Raw genomic sequence first — 6,998 nt, forward strand, 5'->3', positions numbered from 1 at the left:
AGTAGTCCAAATTATTGTAATCATAGTTCTATAATGTTATGAATTGCATATTTTGTACTTTATTACTTCCTTAAAATATCTGTGTTATTTGCTCATAAAGAATTTTTACATATTATTCATGACCTCAGAAAAAGTAAGTTGAAAAGAAGTGAAATCATTTCAAAGGTTTTATTCTTACATTATAAATGCAAGAGTACTAATAAGAATCTCTTTTCAAATGGACTTTGGTATAATAAAAGTACAAAGTTTATAATGACATATAGCTTGGGAAGCATAACATATTTACATCATGGTGGAAGATTTGTCTGTGAATGAGAAGAAAATCTAGGAATACCGCTAAGCTTCAAAAGTATCTTTTATTCCACTTGTTTTGAGAAATGGTGGGTTCCACTTCTTGGAAGGATTGAACTCATATATCACACAGAAATACAAACAAAGCCTTGAACATAATCTTAACAATGAGAAGAGACTTAAAAACAGCATAGTCATGGGAAACACTAAGAAGATATTCTTAGTTTAGAGTTTTTGAGTACTGAAAAGAGGTGTGTCACATCTCTTTGCCTCTGATGCTTTGTAAAAGGCCTTTTACAGGTGTATTGGTTTGTTTCTGAGAAATCTAAAAAACATCATTAATCCAGAAAGATAATAGATTAAATAAATAAGTATGGATGGACATAGATAAAAAATGACAGCATAGAAGAAGTGTCTGAGGCCTGCTCAGAAGCTCAGACTTTCTCTCGAGCTTTCTCACACATCATTTCTACAGATTCTTCCTCTCTACTTTGTTCTTCAATTGAAACTTAATATTTTATGCCTTCCACAAATTCACCAAAATCACTGCCTTTGATGTAATCCCATTCTCACTTCTGGTTCTCATAGGTTCTTTCCTTCATACACACTGTTTTCTAAAATGTGGGATACCAGGAATGAGACAAAATAAACACATTTGCCAATCCATTACTTTTAATAAAATATTTGATGTTTTGTTTTTCCATGAAATAATGTAAATTCATATATTTATGAGTATTTAGAGCTGAAGAATGATAGTCATTTAACTAAGTTGTATAGAAATCTCTTGATACTGGCTAAGAATAATCTCACGGACGCACTAATAGCACAAAAGACAATTTTGTGGTGGTGTGGCCAATTTTTAACTTGAATATTCAAAAGAATTCTTAATTCTTCTTTACGTATTATGTGTACACTATATACTTTTATTGTCATTTATAAAATCTTTAACATGGAAATTGTTCTGTTCAAGTAAATGAGAAAGGTTGCATCAAACATAACTTTTCTCAAGATCTATATTTGATAGGACTTTACTGAGTGTGTGCCTCAAATATGTACCAAACCTCTCTGCTCCAGACATTTTATTTTGAGGGGATGCCATTTTAAAACAGTGTGTCTTAAAGTTTAGTGGGTATTGGAATCATCTATAAGGATTGTGTCAAAACAGAAATATTGACTTCACCACCAGACTATCTCAGTTAGCAAAATTAATATTGACTTCAGATGACGTTGTTGTTTGTCTGTTTGTTGTCATACAGGTACTCTGGTTCTGAAGATCGGATTGGGAGGGTGAGGCATGGAATCACCAGGCAGACTCCAGGGAGGTTTCTGGAACACTTCCATTGTTAATAGGCAGAGCAATCACTTATATAATCAAGGAGCAAGGGTAGGGACACTGTATGCTGGGCATAACGTGATTGGTTGATGCTCTCACATTTCTATATAAGGTGATCTTTTGAGTGAGCAATGGAGGCAGTGAATAGGAGGAACAGGACATTCTTCATCAAGCTCCTAACTAGTCTCAACACATGAGAGTGACCATGCTCAAACTCCTGAGTATCCCCTAGCATGCTAGGAGATGTGTATGCAGCTCACTTGGCTCAGCCATGCTTGAATTTCTCTCACAAGATCATACTTAGAGAATCATATAAACAGCAAGGAAAAGCTTTATAATGTCAAGGTATATTAAGTACCAGTCTAAGCATAGTTTCAATACCCCCTACGTTCTCTACTTAAACAACAATATGCAAATATTCTTAGTTTCAACCCTCTCCTTTGTACTACTGTCTTCCCTGTTTGGTCAAGTGGATTAGGAATAGAGTAGCACATTGGTTTCAAATATGAAATATTCTGAAACACTTTATAATTTTTATTTCAAATGAAGATTAAAAGCAATAACAGACAATCAAAATTCTACAGCCACATTCAGTAATAGGAAGAATTTCAGTCAATTACAAAAAATATTGTCAAGATGGACAGACACTTGAACATCATTCCTAAATTTTTGCATAACATGTTCCAATTGCTGAATTAATGTGATGTTTATAAATTCTAAGGTACCTTCTATGTGATATTTATTTTATGGTAACAGCTAACAATTCTATTATAGTATTTTCTACTAATTTTCAAAGAAAAAACAAGTTCACTTAATGTATAGTGATGCTAGTTGTGTTAGGGTCCTCCAGAGAAAAAGATCTCTCAGACTCTCTCTCTCTCTCTCTCTCTCTCTCTCTCTCTCTCTCTCTCACTTTCTGAATGTTTATACACATGTATTCTGAGCCATTAGGAGTCCCATTTGGTCAAATACATATAGTTGCGTATTGTTAGACTTTGTTCTTCAATTGAAACTTAATATTTTATGCCTTCCACAAATTCACCAAAATCACTGCCTTTGATGTAATCCCATTCTCACTTCTGGTTCTCATAGGTTCTTTCCTTCATACACACTGTTTTCTAAAATGTGGGATACCAGGAATGAGACAAAATAAACACATTTGCCAATCCATTACTTTTAATAAAATATTTGATGTTTTGTTTTTCCATGAAATAATGTAAATTCATATATTTATGAGTATTTAGAGCTGAAGGATGATAGTCATTTAACTAAGTTGTATAGAAATCTCTTGATACTGGCTAAGAATAATCTCACGGACGCACTAATAGCACAAAAGACAATTTTGTGGTGGTGTGGCCAATTTTTAACTTGAATATTCAAAAGAATTCTTAATTCTTCTTTACGTATTATGTGTACACTATATACTTTTATTGTCATTTATAAAATCTTTAACATGGAAATTGTTCTGTTCAAGTAAATGAGAAAGGTTGCATCAAACATAACTTTTCTCAAGATCTATATTTGATAGGACTTTACTGAGTGTGTGCCTCAAATATGTACCAAACCTCTCTGCTCCAGACATTTTATTTTGAGGGGATGCCATTTTAAAACAGTGTGTCTTAAAGTTTAGTGGGTATTGGAATCATCTATAAGGATTGTGTCAAAACAGAAATATTGACTTCACCACCAGACTATCTCAGTTAGCAAAATTAATATTGACTTCAGATGACGTTGTTGTTTGTCTGTTTGTTGTCATACAGGTACTCTGGTTCTGAAGATCGGATTGGGAGGGTGAGGCATGGAATCACCAGGCAGACTCCAGGGAGGTTTCTGGAACACTTCCATTGTTAATAGGCAGAGCAATCACTTATATAATCAAGGAGCAAGGGTAGGGACACTGTATGCTGGGCATAACGTGATTGGTTGATGCTCTCATATTTCTATATAAGGTGATCTTTTGAGTGAGCAATGGAGGCAGTGAATAGGAGGAACAGGACATTCTTCATCAAGCTCCTAACTAGTCTCAACACATGAGAGTGACCATGCTCAAACTCCTGAGTATCCCCTAGCATGCTAGGAGATGTGTATGCAGCTCACTTGGCTCAGCCATGCTTGAATTTCTCTCACAAGATCATACTTAGAGAATCATATAAACAGAAAGGAAAAGCTTTATAATGTCAAGGTATATTAAGTACCAGTCTAAGCATAGTTTCAATACCCCCTACGTTCTCTACTTAAACAACAATATGCAAATATTCTTAGTTTCAACCCTCTCCTTTGTACTACTGTCTTCCCTGTTTGGTCAAGTGGATTAGGAATTCAGTAGCACATTGGTTTCAAATATGAAATATTCTGAAACACTTTATAATTTTTATTTCAAATGAAGATTAAAAGCAATAACAGACAATCAAAATTCTACAGCCACATTCAGTAATAGGAAGAATTTCAGTCAATTACAAAAAATATTGTCAAGATGGACAGACACTTGAACATCATTCCTAAATTTTTGCATAACATGTTCCAATTGCTGAATTAATGTGATGTTTATAAATTCTAAGGTACCTTCTATGTGATATTTATTTTATGGTAACAGCTAACAATTCTATTATAGTATTTTCTACTAATTTTCAAAGAAAAAACAAATTCACTTAATGTATAGTGATGCTAGTTGTGTTAGGGTCCTCCAGATAAAAAGATCTCTCAGACTCTCTCTCTCTCTCTCTCTCTCTCTCTCTCTCTCTCTCTCTCTCTCTCACTTTCTGAATGTTTATACACATGTATTCTGAGCCATTAGGAGTCCCATTTGGTCAAATACATATAGTTGCGTATTGTTAGACTGAGTATTGTAGAAGTGGATTGTGTATTGTTGAAGTTTCCCATTGGCCTTAACTATGGCATAGTGTTAAGAGACACCATTAGAGATACCCTCTTCCAATGTGGTCTTACTTACCTCTCTTGTAGAGCCATAGTCACATTTCCCTGGTAGTTAGAATCACTCATTCTAGTCAACACTGTCAATCCTTGGTTTGTTCACCAAATCAGCAGAATTGTGAAACCAAAGTGACAAGCTCACAGTCTTAATTTTATGCTTAATCATTATTTTATCTCCTGTTGGAAGCATTACTTCTTCTAAAATGGAGACTTCTAGGTCAGAAAAGCCTAGAGTCTCAAGAACAGAAATCAATTTTGCTTGGAGATCATTAGGGTTATTGGGAAATTCTACTCTCATATTTGAACCTATGAATCAAGCTACTGAAACATCACACATACAGTCTTCATGAGGACCTTGTCCCAACCCTATACAATACTGCCATATGTATAGTACCTGAATGATTCTTCAAAATGTGATCATATCATTCTATTAAACTACTTTTCTTCAAGCTGGTGGAATATATGGCAAACCAGTGACTCTCATGAGCACAGGCTCATCGATGTACTTTTTTAAACTGTAAAATTAGTTCTTTGTTCAGAAGTGATAATGTATGAAAGAATATTGCAGTGAATAAAGAATTGTATACATCCACACACAGTTTTGGCATAAGAATTATGAGCAAGAAAGCATGTCAACATCTGTCTACTCCATTACAATCAAAACACTGCTCCTTCCATGATGGATCTGGTTCAGTTTAATTAGTGTACTGGTTCACCACTTTACAAAGTGGTGAAATAGAGGAAGCTCAGTGTTGATTTCTAAGGCTAGCAGACTGAGCACTTAGTAGTCTTTAAAGCAGGTTTAAATCAGTATATTGCATACTGAGACCATGTGTAAGCTGCATTTCAGCTACCATGACCACCATGTTTTCATGAGCCCTGTGGGTGGTGACAGAGGTACCTGAAGAAAAAGGCTGACTGCTCTCTACAAATTGGATCATTATGTCAACATGCTGATTAAAATCTCCCTCTTCTGAAATCACTCTTTGATAAGCATTCACATTAAACATAAAATGTTTATATTTATCATCTGCTAAAAGCAGTAAACCCTCATGTTTTTCCCTAAATTTTCTAGTTACAAATTTTCTAATCAGCCTCCTTTCAAAGCTCACATCTTTCAGCCAAACTATTGACCATAGACTATGGATCTATATATAACTGAACATCTGGTCATTTCTCTGGTCATTTCTCCTTTTTAGCAAAAAAAAAAAGAAACAACTCAGTTCAGTCCTAAAAGTACTTTCAGATGGAAGTATGACCCCCCATCAATATCCCTTAGTCATATCAAAGAAATGGGTTACAGTAGTGCAGCCATCACCTCTGAATAATAGAATTTGTTACAAAATAGTATCTATCTTAATGCCTTCTTCCACTGTCAAATTATCACAAGGAACTCTACACAAGGCTCCAAGCTAAAAAATACAAGTGGTGTAGCTGGACTGGAAATTGTGAAAATTTGGGTAAATTCTTTGTGTAACTATTTATACCTTCAGGGTCCTTTTGGGCCAGATTGCATATATTCACTTTCATTTGAAGTAGTACTTCACACCCAATTTTATGGCATAGTGGGCCAATAACACTGAGCTCATGATGGGTACCTCAGACTTCACAGTAGTTTAATGGACTGTGGTAAAAAAATTCAGTCTAGCTGCAATCACCCGGCAGCGTGCGCGCGAGCTCCCGGCCTGCGCGACAACAGACCCAGGAAGGAAGGTAGCCGCGTGGGTGCCCTTGAAACACCCACACGACGCCCCCCCCCGTTCTCAAAACTCCTGATCGGGCCAGTCCTTAGACCAACTCTGCAGAGGCATAGGTTCCCATGAAGGGTAGCTTTCTGAGCTCCAAACTTTGAACATCTTTAAAGAAAGGGCAGGGGAAACCTGTAATAGAACAGAGTGGAGTTCAACCGTGAGGGTAAGGAAACTAAAGTTAGGCTTTGTAGATTGTGTTCAGTCTCAGTCGTGAGGAACAGCCATTGGCTAGCTAAGACCAAGGGATTGGGTTCCGCATATGACTGTGCATGTGGTATAATATGAGATCAGAGATAGCCTGAAAGAGGACCTTCAAATTCTTTTTCTTTCCCTCTCTCTTTTCTCTTTTTTCCTCTTTCCACCCTAAAATTTCTTTCTTTTTTCTGTCCTCTCTCTCCAACTCAGTCTCTTGCTCCACCATAGTGTCCCTCATCTCCCTTTTTATTCCAGTTCCTGAATAACTCAGACTTCTTTTATTATTTTTTGTTTTTAGGAGGGGTTTCTCTTTATGTTCTTTTCTCCAGTCATTTTACCTCACTCATGGCTCTGTACCTTCAAGGGAAGGCAAGCGCCTGTTACTGTTAAGGGGATATATTCCTGTCCTTATTCCTGCACTCTCTCTATCCCCCCTGAACTTAATAGCTTTGTAAAGATAGTAAGGTAATTCTACAACCTCTGGATTCACTTCAAAC

Source organism: Fukomys damarensis, unplaced genomic scaffold, assembly GCF_012274545.1.
Source record: "Fukomys damarensis isolate Sample0158 unplaced genomic scaffold, DMR_v1.0_HiC HiC_scaffold_24, whole genome shotgun sequence".
In the NCBI taxonomy this organism is placed as follows: domain Eukaryota; kingdom Metazoa; phylum Chordata; class Mammalia; order Rodentia; family Bathyergidae; genus Fukomys; species Fukomys damarensis.